This window comes from Pseudophryne corroboree, chromosome 1 (genome assembly GCF_028390025.1).
Source record: "Pseudophryne corroboree isolate aPseCor3 chromosome 1, aPseCor3.hap2, whole genome shotgun sequence".
NCBI lineage: Eukaryota > Metazoa > Chordata > Amphibia > Anura > Myobatrachidae > Pseudophryne > Pseudophryne corroboree.
The window spans coordinates 459,507,977-459,523,067 of record NC_086444.1 but is presented as its reverse complement, the minus strand read 5'-3'; the positions used below and the strand labels follow the sequence as shown (position 1 = coordinate 459,523,067).

At 43.1% G+C, this 15,091-nt stretch overlaps 1 protein-coding gene across 3 annotated transcripts in view; it reads right to left on the bottom strand.

Annotated features, from left to right (window-relative positions):
• Positions 1-15,091, bottom strand: part of AUH (AU RNA binding methylglutaconyl-CoA hydratase) — a 625,046-nt gene that overhangs the window by 32,484 nt on the left and 577,471 nt on the right. The window lies entirely within an intron of this gene.

Below are 15,091 nucleotides of genomic sequence, written 5' to 3'. Positions count from 1 at the left end.
ATGATTTGGGTAACACCTAAAAGAAATTGATTGGATGGGGACAGTAGAGCATGGAGATGAAATCATCTCCAAGCGCCCACTGAATGCTGGAAGACCCGGGTCCGGAGTGAAGGGTGACAACCCGGCAATAACCCGTGTCGTCGCCCATGTGTAAAAGGGTTAGCCCCAGCTTCAACCTGTGCTCGGTGTCCTTGGTCCGAGCCAGGTTGAAGCTGGGTAATTATGTCTGAAAGGGGCTTATTAAGAAATAACTGGTGGGCCCTGCTGATTTGTAGCCACACCCACATTTGTGTGAGGGCATGGCCTAACGCAAGGCACTGACTCTGCTATGTACAGTACCATTGAATGCTGCAGCAGTTTGCTGACCACCAGTCATCAAAGACTTTTGTGGCTGGCCTGGATGCGGCTGCTGCTGTGGGCTCCATCTGGAAGGGACTATATTTCCCATCAGCCTACGGCTGATGCACAGTATGTAGGGTGATGTCGCCGGTGGAAGCATGGACCAGCGGGACATACAGGTGAAACTGCCCACACTGCTAAAAGTACCAAAACCTGGTTCAATGACCGTGGGATTAGTGTGCTGATTGGCCAGCAAACTCACCTGACCTGAATCCCATAGAGAATCTATGGGGCATTGCCAAGAGAAAGATGAGACATGAGACCGAACAATGCAGAAGAGCTGAACGCCGCTATTGAAGCATCCTGGTATTCCATAACGGGTGTGGTTCATCAAATCGACAGTGTCTAGGTCGACAATGTTTAGGTCGACCACTATAGGTCGACAGTCACTAGGTCGACATGGATGGAAGGTCGACAGGGTTTCTAGGTCGACATGTGCTAGTTCGACAGGTCTAAAGGTCGACATGAGGATTTTTTTTTGTGTCGTTTTCTTCGTAGAGTGACCGGGATCCCAAATTAGTGCACCGCGTCCCCTCGCATGGCTCGCTTCTCTCGCCATGCTTCGGGCATGGTGCCTTCGCTCCGCTGCCGCTTCGCTCGGCACACTTTACCGTTCCAATCGTAGTCCACGTGGATCGTTAAGTATGAAAAAATCCAAACAAAAAAAAAAATATGTGAAAAACTCATGTCGACCTTTAGACCTGTCGACCTAGCACATGTCGACCTAGAAACTCTGTCGACCTTCCATCCATGTCGACCTAGTGACTGTCGACCTATAGTGGTCGACCTAAACATTGTCGACCTAGACACTGTCGATCTTCAGACCGGATCCCTTCCATAACACCTCAGCAGTGCCACAGGCTGATAGAATCCATGCCACGCCGCACTGAGGCAGTAATTCATGCAAGAGGGGCCCAAACCAAGTACTGAGTATATATGCATGATTATACTTTTCAGAGGGCTGACATTTCTGTATTTAAAATCCTTTTTTTATTGTTTTATGTAATATTCTAATTTTCTGAGATTTTGGATTTAGGGGTTTCTTAAGCTGTAAACCACAAACATCAAAATTATAATGAATAACGGCTTGAAATATCTCACTTTTCATGTAATGAGTCTATATAATATATTAGTTTCACCTTTTAAGTTGAATTACTGAAATAAATGAACTTTTGCATGATATTCTAATTTTCTGAGTTTCACCTGTACATGGGCTGCGTAGCTCCACTCGCGGGAGTACTCTCTCTCTCTCTGCTGAAAGCTCCTGTCTGGCTCCTCCCCCTCCCTCCTGTACCTAGCAGCACTGGTAGAAAGCGGCAAGTCTCGCAGCAGCCTGACTACAGTGACTCCCCAGGCTACATGTGTTGTCTGTGTATGGCTGCTGAGGCTACATGTGTGTCTGTGTATGGATGCTGAGGCTACATGTGTGTTTGTGTATGGATACTGAAGTATACATACAGACACAGTATGTGTCTGTGTTTGCATGCTGAGGCTACATGTGTGTCTGTATATGTACAGTATGCTGAGGCTAGAGCATACTTACCTACTCTCCCGGAAGCTGCGGGAGGCTCCCATTTTTTGGGGTAGCCCCCCGCACCCCCGGAAGAGTGGGCAGGTCTCCCGCATCCTGCTCGCATCCTAGTGATGCCAGCAGGATGCAGAGATAATCTTCTGTATTTGCAGGTCCGTCGGGTGGGGAAGGGATTAAAATGACGCAAATCGCGTCATTTTAGCCCTGCCCCCTCCCCGCGGACCGCGACATTTTCCGATATGGGGGCGGGGCTTGGTGATGTCACAGTCCGCCCCCGCCCCCTGAAGACTCCTGCAGCGTCTCCTCTCCGGGCTTCTCCCGGAGAGGAGAATCACAATGTAGGCAAGTATGGGCTAGAGATGTGTCTGTATGTATACTGAGATAAAATGTGTGTGTGTGTGTGTGTGTGTGTGTGTGTGTGTGTGTGCGTGCATGTGTGCTGAGGCTATGCCTGTGTACATGTGCTGCGGCTACGTGTGTGTGTGTGTGTGTATATGCTCAGGCTATGTGTGAGTGTATGCTGAGGCTATGTGTGTATGTGTGCTATTCGAATTTTAAATCTGTCTGCAACAAACTGGCCTCTATTCATCATTTTTTAATCTTTAATTTCCTTAATTTATCTGGCCACATCCCCCTAGTTGATGACCACGACCACACCTACCTAATGTCTGGTCACGTGGGAAATGCAATGGAAGCGGGCCCCTTCCATTGTATTTCCTTGGTGGACCCTTCATGCCCCAGTCTGACACTGAATGGGTATGGTATTTTATCAGGAGTGGGGAATGCAGCAGTGGTAAGGGCCTCACAAAAGAATTATGGGCTTCCTGACAGTTTTGATCCTGGGACCAAGGTGGAAATACAATAATGGTAATTTCTACATAAAAAAATATGTTTAGAACAATAAGTTTAGCATGTTTTGGGGTAGGTAATGCAAACAGACAGTGGGTTAAAACATATGAAACATTTCTTCATAATGTTAGTTCATTCAATAAAACCACAGATCCCCAAAATATGTTTCCATGGTCACCTCACTACGGGCGACTCTGGATGTGGTGGTAGGAACATGTCTGAGTGATACTTGCTTTGTGTTTGTATTAGGGTCCAGAGACCTTTCCTTACATTACTGGATGATCTGAGTATTTCGCTAGAATTATTACTACAGTATTATTTATTTTATTTATTTAATATTATTTTTATTAAAGATTTTTGAGAGATACAGAAAAATAAGAGCATAGAATGTGTACAACATTGAGAAGATTGTAGTGCCAAATAACATAAGAATATCTTAGCAATTCCAAATAAGGACAAGATATTGCAACAAGATATACAAGATTGCCGATACTAGTAGTTGTACCCATTAATAAACATACCAATGATACAAATAACAAATAGTAATACTAATACTAAACAATTTGAATAGAAACTGGACAGAAGATGAGGGCAGAAAAAGGGAGGAGAGGGGCGAGGGTAGGGAGAAATCCGGCAAGTCTACTATGCAATAAAGAAATATTCCAAAATATATAACACCATGTTGAGTAAAAAACTCACTAACGTTTAACCAAAGTGCCATGCATAGAGTATGAATGTTCAGAAACAGCTGAAATATGTGTTTTCGTATGTATGTCAAGGACTTCAATAAATAAAGCCCATTTTTTTATAAAATTTGCATACGCCTGAGTGTATATCTAATCTTGCATACTTTCTTTCAAAATATAATAATTGTACGAGTTTTTGCTTCACTTCAAGTAATTGTGGTGCTGATTTTGTAGTCCAATGTATCAATATACATTTTCTAGCTACTGTTAGAATCGTAATAAGAAGAGGAAACATATTTTTCTTGACAGCACTCAATAACCACATATGGAAATTTAAATCCATACAAGCAAGTGGATCAGGAATTAACTTAGTATGAAATATAGAGTTAATAAAAGTAATTATCTTACACCAAAATCGTTTTAATTTAAAACAATTCCACATACAATGGAAAAATCAGCTGTCATCATTCCGCATTTAAGACAATGACCATCTTCTTCAGCAGTCATATGTCGTCTCTGATGGGGAGTGATATAAGCCCTATGAAGAGTGCATATATAAACTTCTTGAAGGTAGCTAGAATGCAAAGCTTTCAATGAAAAAGATTGAAGACAGATGATATCGTCCAGCTTTGTTATAGATGGAATATCAGATGTCCATTTATCTAACAATAATGTCCATTGAGGATGGTTTTTATAATATACTTTCATAAGTATCAAATACATGTATTTCACTTTATATTGTTTATTCAGCAAATAATTGAATATCATGTCTATAGACGTAACTTGTGATGGGGTAATAGGAGTAGAGCTGATGAACGGTCTAGGGACCTTTATAGTAGTTAAATAGTGTCTCATTTGAAAATACATAAACCTGTGTGTGTGAGGTAATAGGAATCGGTTGAAAAGATCTGAAAAGGTGGAAAAAGATCCACCTGGATCAAAGACCTTATGGGAGGAGTCTAACCCTTTAGATTTCCATAGGTTGAATAACGAGTTTGTCAATGATGGGGGAAAAGAGGGGTTACCCCAGAGAGGAATAAATTGAGATATATAAGGAATTAAAGCTCCAGGAGCAAATGGGGAAAAAATAGCTTGTTCTAAGGAAGAATCAGTATATATAGAGTTATTTAATATCCAGTCACTTATATATCTAAAAAATCACTGCTGAAGAGTAATCCATTAAATTAGGACATCCCAATCCTCCCTGATCTAGGAGTTTTAAGTTTGGCCCTAGTAATCCTTGGTCGTTTATTCTGTCAAATACATTTTGAAAACAAGGCATCTAACCTAGCAATGTCTGATTTCTGTAGAGCAAGAGGTAACATCTGCATACAGCAAAAAAAAATTTGGAAAATAATTGACTGGATAATTGTGAGTCTACCTAGCAATGAAACTGGTGGGTCCCTCCAGGAATCCAATTTAGTAGCTATTTTCGTTATAATAGGTGAAAAATGTAACAAATAAAGTTGGGACAAGTTAGAGCATATCTGAATGCCAAGATATGAGAAAAGAGTAGGGGCGAGGGTAAGCGGGGTATTAAGAGTTCTTAACAAGTCTGGAGTAGCAGTCAAAAATAGTATTTCGGATTTTGATAAATTATCTTTATACCCCAAATTATCCCAAAAGAGTCAATAAGATGGAGTAAAGCTGATAAAGAATGAGACGGATTTGAAAGAAATATAAGAGTATCATCAGCAAACAACGCAATTTTTAATTCCTCAGAATTTATGTTACTCCCTTTGGATAAGAGGAGAACTGCGTATAGCAACCTCAAGAGGCTCAATAGCAAAAGCGAAGAGGAGGGGAGATAGGGGGCACCCCTGACGGGTACCTCTGTTTAATGTAAAAGGAGATGAAAGAAGACCATTACAAGCTATATATGATTTAGGAGAAGAGTATAAAGTACGAAGTATTTGTATAAAATAGGATGGAAAGCCCAAATTTTGTAACGTTTGAAAAAGGTGGGGCCATAATACTAAATCAAAGGCTTTTTCTGCGTCTAACGTGAGTACCATATTAGAAGAAGATTCAGAAGAAAAGGAAGTGACATGTGGTATAGATGCTAACACTCTCCTCACATTTACTACAGAATGTCTTCCAGAAATAAATCCGGTCTGGTCTGTATGAATCAAAAAGGGTAAAGTAGGCTTCAATCTCTCTGCTAATATTTTTGTAAATATTTTAGAATCAATATTTAGCAGAGAGATTGGCCTATACGATCCTGGCAGAGCAAGACTACGCCCAGGTTTAGATATTACCTTAATAATAGCATCTAAAAAATATAGTGGGAGGGAGCCTTGTGGACCCAATAGTTTATAAAACTCATTTGAGAATCCGTCAGGGCCTGGAGCTTTGGCTAACTTCAATTGTCTAATTGCGCAAGAGACCCCTGCAGGGGTGATTGGATCTATTAATCGTGCTAGTGGTTCAGAAACTTGAGGTAATGGTAAAGAATCCCAATAAGAAGTAGTAGGAAAAGAATGAGTCTTTCAGGAATAACTGCGGGGAGGAGTAAAGATTTTCATAAATTTTTTTCAGAATATCTACAACTTGCGCATCAGAGTCCGTCATTGAACCATCTGGTTGCAAAAGAGGATTATAACCATTTGTGGTCGAGAACCCCGTAATAACTTAGTTAGAAGCCTTCCAATTTTGTTTCCAAATTTATAAAATTTAGAATGAACGTTGAAAAGATATTTGTCTCCATTTAATTGAAGAAACTCATTAAAATGTAATTTAGCATCTTGATAAGCAGATTTATTGTCAGATGAAGAACAAAATTTAAATAATTGAAAGGCTTCAGATAACTTATTTTGTAATTCAAGATAATTGTGTTTATGCTGTGTTTTACTTTTTGAAACAAACGCAATCATTTCTCCTCGAATCACCGCTTTTGCTGCTTGCCAGAAAATAGGAGGGTTAGAGATCGCAAAGTCAGCATTCAAAATACAATAATTATTCCATACCGTGAGGAGTTTGTCACGTAAGCCTGGAGACTGGGACAAATGAGAAGGGAATTTCCACATGGGTTTGGCATCACCAGACTTTCTAAATCCAAGACAATATTAATCATACCATGATCTGATAAAACTGGAGGGTCAGTGGTGTCAGCTATTAATATATAGTCTATTCTAGACCAAGTGTTATGTGTTAGTGATAAACAGGTGAAATCCCTTTCTGTGGGATTAAGAGCTCTCCAAGTATCTACGAGGTTGAGAGATTTAATAAGAAAAGGAACACCTATTTTCGGGAAAGGGGATATTCGTTTAGGGGGAGGGGCCTATCTAAAAATTGGGAGGATACTAAATTGAGATCTCTGCAAATTATTAAAGTGGATGGATCATAAGAGTGTAATTCTGTCAATAATTCAATAAAGAACGACTTTGTATACTGAGTAGGGGCATATACATTACAAATAGTAAAACTAAGACCTGCCACAATTATACTCACAATCAAGTATCTGCCATGAGGATACACATAGATAGAAATCACATGAGCATTCAAAACTTTCTTTGCTAATACCGCCACACCACAGGATTTAGTATTTAAAGAAGCGGAACCCAGTAGAGTCCAGTTCATCATTTGAAATTTTTTCGCTTCTGCCTGCAGTAAATGTGTTTCCTGCAGGCAGATGAGATCAATGTTTTGTCTATTAAGATACGTCAACAGTCTTCTACGCTTAGCCGGAGTATGAATACCCCTTATATTAAGTGAGCCTATTTTAATAGACATTTATAAAGAAAAATTGAGAATGAGCAAATATGGACTGCCAGATAAAGGAAGAGGAGAGAGGTAGGGAAAAACATGAGGGTGAGGGAAGAAAAAAGACAATAAACAAAAACATAGAAACAGTAATGTAATATTTCAAACAGGGACTTCCAGAAACAGCCTGGTATCCATATCACCAGGATAACAAACATCAGGAAAATTGTAAAAACACTGAAAAATCAGAAAACGGCAGGGCTCCATAACCCCAGCCACACTCACACATGGGGGTAAATTTACTAAGGTAGGAGATTTTTAGAACTAGTGATGTTGCCCATGGCAACCAATCAGATTCTACTTACCATTTATCTAGCTGCTTCTAGCAGATAATAGATATAATCTGATTGGTTGCTATGGGCAACATCACCAGTTCTAAAAATCTCCCAACTTAGTAAATTTACCCCATGGAGTATTTAAAGAAAATAGTAAAAACTAATAGCCATGTTTGGCTGTGGACATAGACAAAGTAAAAAATAAGAATAAGAGTCAGCCTTAACTCAGTAAATATGACATCAACATAATATCATTATTATAGCATCATAAACAACCTTTTGTCAAATTTGGAAAAAAGAATTATAAATATTCATGGATGGCATATTGTACTTTGAAAAAATAAGACAAACAGCAATCTATATCAGGGTGAATAGCATATGCATAGGACAGAAAAGAAGCGATCTCACACAGTTGGAGAGTCTGTGATGTCTCCAGACTCAGTCCCTTCAGTCTCCTCATTTATATATGCTGCAGCATCGGTAAAGTCAACAAAGCCAGATTCTGTGAAGATCCTAAGGCTGGCGGGGAACATCACATAGAACTTGCGGCTTGCTTGTACTAATGCAGTGCATACTGATGAAAAAGAGCGTAGAGATCTGGAAAGTTCCACTAAAAAGTCTTGAAACAAATGAAGGGTATTACCTTCCCATTTAATAGGATTAGTTTTCCGAGATGCAGTCCATATAATTTGCGTGTGCAGAAAATTAAGCGTTTTGAATATGACCACTCTTGGGGGGTCATTCCGAGTTGTTCGCTCGGTAAAAATCTTCGCATCGCAGCGATTTTCCGCCTAATGCGCATGCGCAATGTCCGCACTGCGACTGCGCCAAGTAAATTTGCTATGCAGTTAGGATTTTTACTCACGGCTTTTTCATCGTTCTGGCGATCGTAATGTGATTGACAGGAAATGGGTGTTACTGGGCGGAAACAGGCCGTTTTATGGGCGTGTGGGAAAAAACGCTACCGTTTCCGGAAAAAACGCAGGAGTGGCCGGAGAAACGGAGGAGTGTCTGGGCGAACGCTGGGTGTGTTTGTGACGTCAAACCAGGAACGACAAGCAGTGAAATGATCGCAGATGCCGAGTAAGTCTGGAGCTACTCAGAAACTGCTACGAGGTGTGTAATCGCAATATTGCGAATACATCGTTCGCAATTTTAAGATGCTAAGATTCACTCCCAGTAGGCGGCGGCTTAGCATGAGCAAATCTGCTAAAATCCGCTTGCGAGCGAACAACTCGGAATGACCCCCTTGGTTTCTGTTGTGATGAAAGTTTCAGCTCACCAATTCTGCGGACTCTCTCTATCAAAATATCTGCGCAAGCTAATTCAATATGGAGCAATTTAGGAAGCGTATTACAAACAAAATGCTCCAATTGATGCCCTTTGATGGTCTCAGGCAGCCCAGTAATCCGCAGATTATTGCACCGTGTCCTATTTTCATTTATTATCTAATTTCTCCGATAGACGTTTGTTATCAAGTTCTAAAGCGTGCACTATGCGTATTTCAGCTACTGTTAAACGGTCCTATGCGTATTTCAGCTACTGTTAAACGGTCAGATAGACGGCTAATTTGAGCAGTAACATCTACAACAGCTTTCTGAAGTAGCGACGCCATAGTGGTCTGCATAGCCGTTACTAGCTCATCATATGAGAGAGATGAGATACGTTTACGGTCAGGACCACCGATAGAATCACCTTCAGGATCCGAGATCAGCTTTTTCACCGCTGGCATCCCCTGGGCGTTGTCCGGACCCGGCGCCATGTTATGGTCTCCCCAGCGCTTCTCTTGGTGCTGTTGCTGTGGAGAGGGAGACTGTTCAGCGGGAACCGGCGCTCCAAGGCACTTGTCCATCCCAGCGACCGGACGACAAGGAGACCGGGAGCGGTGTCTGCGTGAGGCTGACAGGTTTAATGCAGGGTGAGGTAGCATGGTGGAGCGGAGCCACAGGGAGAAGCTGCTCACTCTCCTATGCCGGAACCTGGAAGTCCTTTTACTACAGTATTATTAGGTGCATATTTATCAAAACATACATTGTAGAATTTCTATTATGTCACAGCAGCTTTATACTTATTTAGATTCATATGGGTTATATGGATTCAGTATTATATACCGTATTACACACTGCAGATTTGCTAATACCAAGATGAGTTCTATTCAGAGAAATAATGTCGCCAAAAACAGCTCCCCATTGAATAGAATTGTGGCTTCCTGGTGTTTGGAAGTTAATTAACAGCTAAAAGCGGCTTTGAGATTTACCTTCTTCTACAGGTATAAAGCTTGCTTTTATTAGACAGGTGTTTAATGTGGCAGAAACTCTGAAACCTTCACTGGCATTTTACAAAAGCCGGCAGATGATTTTTTGTTGCACTGGCTTTTTCCTAAAACTCAGAATATGCTGGAAAACTTACACTTTACTTGTGATGGCATTTCTCAATGAACTTCCCAGAAAAACTGAAGCCCACGCAGGTTAGTGAAAGGTAAACTATTTACTTTAGTGGCACACAATACAAACATGATTTGTTAATATTGAAGTAATCACTGAGTTTGTGAGCTGGTTTATCAGCCTCAGGGCTTAGGTGACATATTTATGCATATTTCAATTCCATGGGTTAATATACCTTTAATTCCTAGAGCTCCTAAAGCAATTTTGTGTAGAACATTTTAAAATGCACTACAACATCTGAACTTGTGATTGGTTCTTAGGCCGAGTACACACTTAAGATGATATCGTTTGCCATATGGGAACGACAAATCGTGCTGACTGCCTAAGGTGTACCTGCGATTGCATACTCCCGTGTCATCTTCTGGTGTCATAAGTCATCTTCTGGTTGGCCGTTCTGCACCGTCAACCGTAAGATGTGTGCGGCCCGAAGCAGTGTAATGAAGGGTGGAACAAGATACTGTTCGGTCGTTCATTACATCATGTAATGTGCATGGGCAATCTGGCATGTCTGAGCCAATGGGAACTGCCTGTCGGCTTCATGTGTACACGGTCTTAGGGTTATCACCTTTTTATCTTTCAGATTCCCAATGTGTGTGAAGAGGAGGTTCTGACCAAAACCACATTAGGGCTACATTTTATTTGTCAGATTTCAGGCTATTATTTTGTTACCACTGTAAAAACAAAAAATAAAAATAGTTTTATAGCAACTGATTCCAAGGATTACCTCCCAATTATCCATAAATTAAACACTTATATGCCTTCACCCGTCCTCAATACGCCCCTTTATATGCCATCAGTGCCACCCATGTCCCTATATATGTCATCAGAGGCCTCTCATGCCCATTTGCCATCAGAGCCCCCTCATAACCCTTTATATACCAGAGCCTTTGCTCCACATGCCCCTTTAAATTCTAAAGCCCCTCATTTGCCATTACACCTTCTCAACATGTGCCCCTTTTTACATGCCAGGGACCCTTCATGCTTTTTATAATTCATAACCTACAGTGCCCTTTATATGCTTCCTTATAATGACTAATGGAACAGATCCTTCATCCTCATCAGTTCTATAGCATATACAATACAGAATTGCTTCTAGATTGTGCTCAAGGCAGACCTAAGACTCAGCAGCTATTTGCAGTCTGCAACCCTCCTCTAGTAAATAATCCAAAAAACACCAAGGGACAGCTTATTTCCAACCCCATATTTGGTAGAGCTCCTCCCATCCCCACCCCCATTTGATGTTAGTCCATACATGGCAGACATCTTCCCCAGACTATGACTCCTAGGAATTACATTCTACACTGTCCTAAGTGTGACAGACAGCTGTGTGTGCTGCTAATTCAGACCTGATCAGACCTGTCAGGGTGGCTACGATCAGCCACCCTGACATGCAGGGGGACGCCCAGCACAGGGCTAGTCCGCCCCACATTTCTGGCCCTCCCCCCGCCGCACGGGTGCGATAGCATCGCATGGCGGTGATGCTATCGCACCCGGCGAGTAAGTCCCTGCCTGCGCAGCGTCCAGGTTCACAGCGGCTGCGTGTAACATCACGCAGCCACCGCGGCCTGCCCCACGCATGGTCCGGGAACACCTGCACTGCCCGGACCGTGCCCCCAAAATGGCGGTCAAACGCCGCCAGGCGAACGCTTCTGCCTGTCAATCAAGCAGAGGCGATCGCTGAGCTGAGATGCCGATCGCATCTCTGGCATGCACGTGCGCACTGCGGCGCATGCGCAGTGCAGACCTGATCGCCCGCTGTGCAAAAACGCACAGCAGCGATCAGGTCTGAATTATTCCCTGTGTCCGGATTGCTAAATCTTTCTCCTGACTTCCACAGTGACAAGTCCAGTCCAGACTCGAGTAATACAGTAACTAGTGAACCTCCTGACTCAGTCAGAGGAGGAGGCAGGTGGGCCATGGTAAGGCAGGCTTAGGCAGGCCAGGAGGTGGACAGAAGCATGTTGCAGGCGGGCCGAAACAGGTAAAGGGGCCCCTGATATATGGATCTTCGCATCTGAGATCAGGCAGCCTTGGGACTCTGTAAAGATCCTACCATTGCCAAGCACTCCGGGGTGAACATGCGGGGTAAACTAGCCATGTCCGCCCCGCATGTTAATAGTGGCTTTTAGCACAATCAGCTAATTACTTGGAATACTGCTGTATGGGGGTAATTCAGACTTGATCGTAGATGTACATTTACGATCATTTTGACACACATGCGGGGGGATGCCCAGCACAGGGCTAGTCCTCCCCACATGTCTGGCTCTGCCCCCCTCCCCCACTTCACAGGTACGAAAGCATCGCACGGCGGCGATGCTTTTGTACCTGAAGAGTAGCTCCCTACCAGCGCAGCTCCTGCGCGCTGGCAGGGAGCTGCCTGTCGCTCTCCGGGTCGCAGCGGCTGCGTGTGATGTCACGCAGCTGCCACGGCCCGCCCCCGCACAGTCCGGGCACACCTGCTTTGCCTGGACCGCGCCCCCAAAACGGCGGCCCAATGTCGCCAGCCTGCCCCCTCCTGCCCGGCGAACGCCTCTGACTGTCAATCAGGCAGAGGCGATCGCTGGGCTGAGATGCCGATCGCATCTCTGACATGCACCAGCGAACTGTGGCGCCTGCACATGCGCAGTTCAGACCTGATCGCCCGCTGTGCGAAGACGGGTCTGAATTAGATCTATGTCTGGTCTTTAACATTTTAAACATTAGTTTATGCCCTTCCAAAACTAGAATTATTATAAATGTATCCCTTCATGTCTGTATCAGACAACTAGAACATGGATGCAAAATTGTTAGCATAGCTGCCTCAAAGCTCTGGCAGGTCCGACACGAAGAATATTCAAGCAAAGCAGACGAACAGGGGCACCACTCATTGGGCAGCTGTCAGATTGTGCAACAATCCTGGCAAGACAGTTCCGGATAACGGGAGAAAGGGGACACAGCTGGGGCGATATGCCCCCACACTTTCCGAGAACAGGTACCTTTTCCTGTATGCAGAGGGTAGCAGCACCTGTTACCACCCGATGCTGAGTGCCAAAGCTCTGCCTCCCAGCTCCCAAGACACTTAAGTGTGATGTCACTTAAGGGGACCAAGAGCTGCACTGCCTGCACCTACAGCAGTATATCATCAGGAAGCTGGAGCCCGCCACAAAAGAGATGAGCCTAATGAGGCATTGTGTCACATATTGGTGGCACTGTGCGGTATTATAATGGAGCACTGTGTGGCATGATAAAGGAGCACAATGTGGCATAATAATGGGGCACCATATAGCATAATAATGGGACAGTGTGTGACATAACCTGTGGACCCCAAAGTTTGTTTTTAGTTACTGTGTGGGACACTCAAAAAATGATGGAGTCATGGACTTAATTCTTAATAGGGTGGAATATCCTAAAGTTTCCATTGTTTTCCTCTGCCACTGTCCAAAATCATACTCGCAGATTCCTGACGACAGTTGAAATGAACAGTAACGTTGCTATGGAGTGATGCCGTTATTGCCTATATAATTTTAAGAAAATAGCCGAGGAGTGCTCTCTTGCTTTGTGATATCTTGTATTGTGGAAGGTACCCGGCGTGATGTCCATTACGGATTCCTGAGTGCCAAGTATTTCTTTCTTTCTTTCTTTAACTTCTAATTTGTCTGACGTATTTATTCATCTGGTATTGGGCTCTGTCTTATTATTGCACTGTCAGGGAAATGACTTCAAAATAAACAAGTGACAGTAAAAAAAACCCGATAAAAATTAAACAGTTTAGAATGACCAAGTTGAATAGAACTGATCCATTAAACAGCAGTTTGCAGCGACTCTTTTGTTTTTCCCACTTATAGGACACAGAGCTGCTTTTAATAGCTTAATTAAATTTAGGCTTTATCGCCTTCAAACCCTGCCTCAGGCTTCCTGTACTTGACAATCCAGATTATCCATAGAACTTTGAGGACTAGATAGTAATTAGACAACTACTTTTACACAGAGACAATTAGACCTTTGGTGGGCCCTATTGCTGGGGCATGACTACACCCCCATGTTGAATATACAGTATATGTAAGGTGTATGTAATGCTTGTTGTACAGAGGCCCTGGTCCATTGTAAATTGTTCATGCACACCCTCTCTGCTAATCCAATGTTGTTGCGTTAGTGTTTGAAAATAACCCATCATTACAAAGCACAGCTGCATTGTCTCTGACAGAAAACAGGAGCTATTAAGGAGACCAAATAGCATGTACAGTGTCTCTAAGCTCTGGAGGCTGCTTGAAAACACCATTTCTGGATTTCTGGTAATATACAATCTAGGATTGAATAACTCGTGGTAGAACTGGGGTTTGGAGGACTCCCCTAATCATTGGCTCATTTTACAACTTGCAGGATCCCTGCTTACGGGTAACTCTTTGGATAGTATCCTTGTGACTGGTGAATGAGACTCTTTCCATCTGCTTTTATTAGTACACTGGGACATCAGCTGATAAGCAGTAGTAGATATATACTGGTGGATTGCTGCTGCTCATATGTTCATATTGCTATACTCCTTTCACTCCGTGCCTCTACCCCAAAATATTGACTGTGGAAACCTGGGTCCAGGTTTGGTGTGAAAGAGTTCACCCAGGATGTGTGTCCTGGGTGGTCGACCCTGACCATTACCATGATCGAACCTGGAACCGATCCGTATAGGCCTCAGTGTTAAAGGCACGGTGTTATTTGACCCGGTTACGTTCAAAGCTGTTGATTGGCTGTTTATCTAGAGGTCTTGCTCAAAGCAGTGACATGTAGGGCAGACACGGGTGCGACACAGGTGCAGTGGAACAGAGATGACCTGGAAATAACCCAGGTCCTAAGTGAGTGTGAAAGGGGTCTGAGCAAAAGGGACATGGGTTGATACAGCGTTTAATAACCCTGGTCAGACCCAGGACTTTGGTGTGAATGGGTTATTATTTAGTATCTCAGACTATTCAGACTATTCTGTGCTGCAACTTTATAGCTGTCTGCATGGCGCGCCAGGCTTTGACTATTGGCAGCCGGCAATCGCTCTATTAGCTCCTTTAATTCCATTAGGAGCAATTGCCAGCTGCAAATAGTCAAAGCCTGTCGCACCATGCAGAAAGCCATCTTGCGACTTGCTTCATCTGTAGTTGAGCATGGCTTCATCTGTAGTTC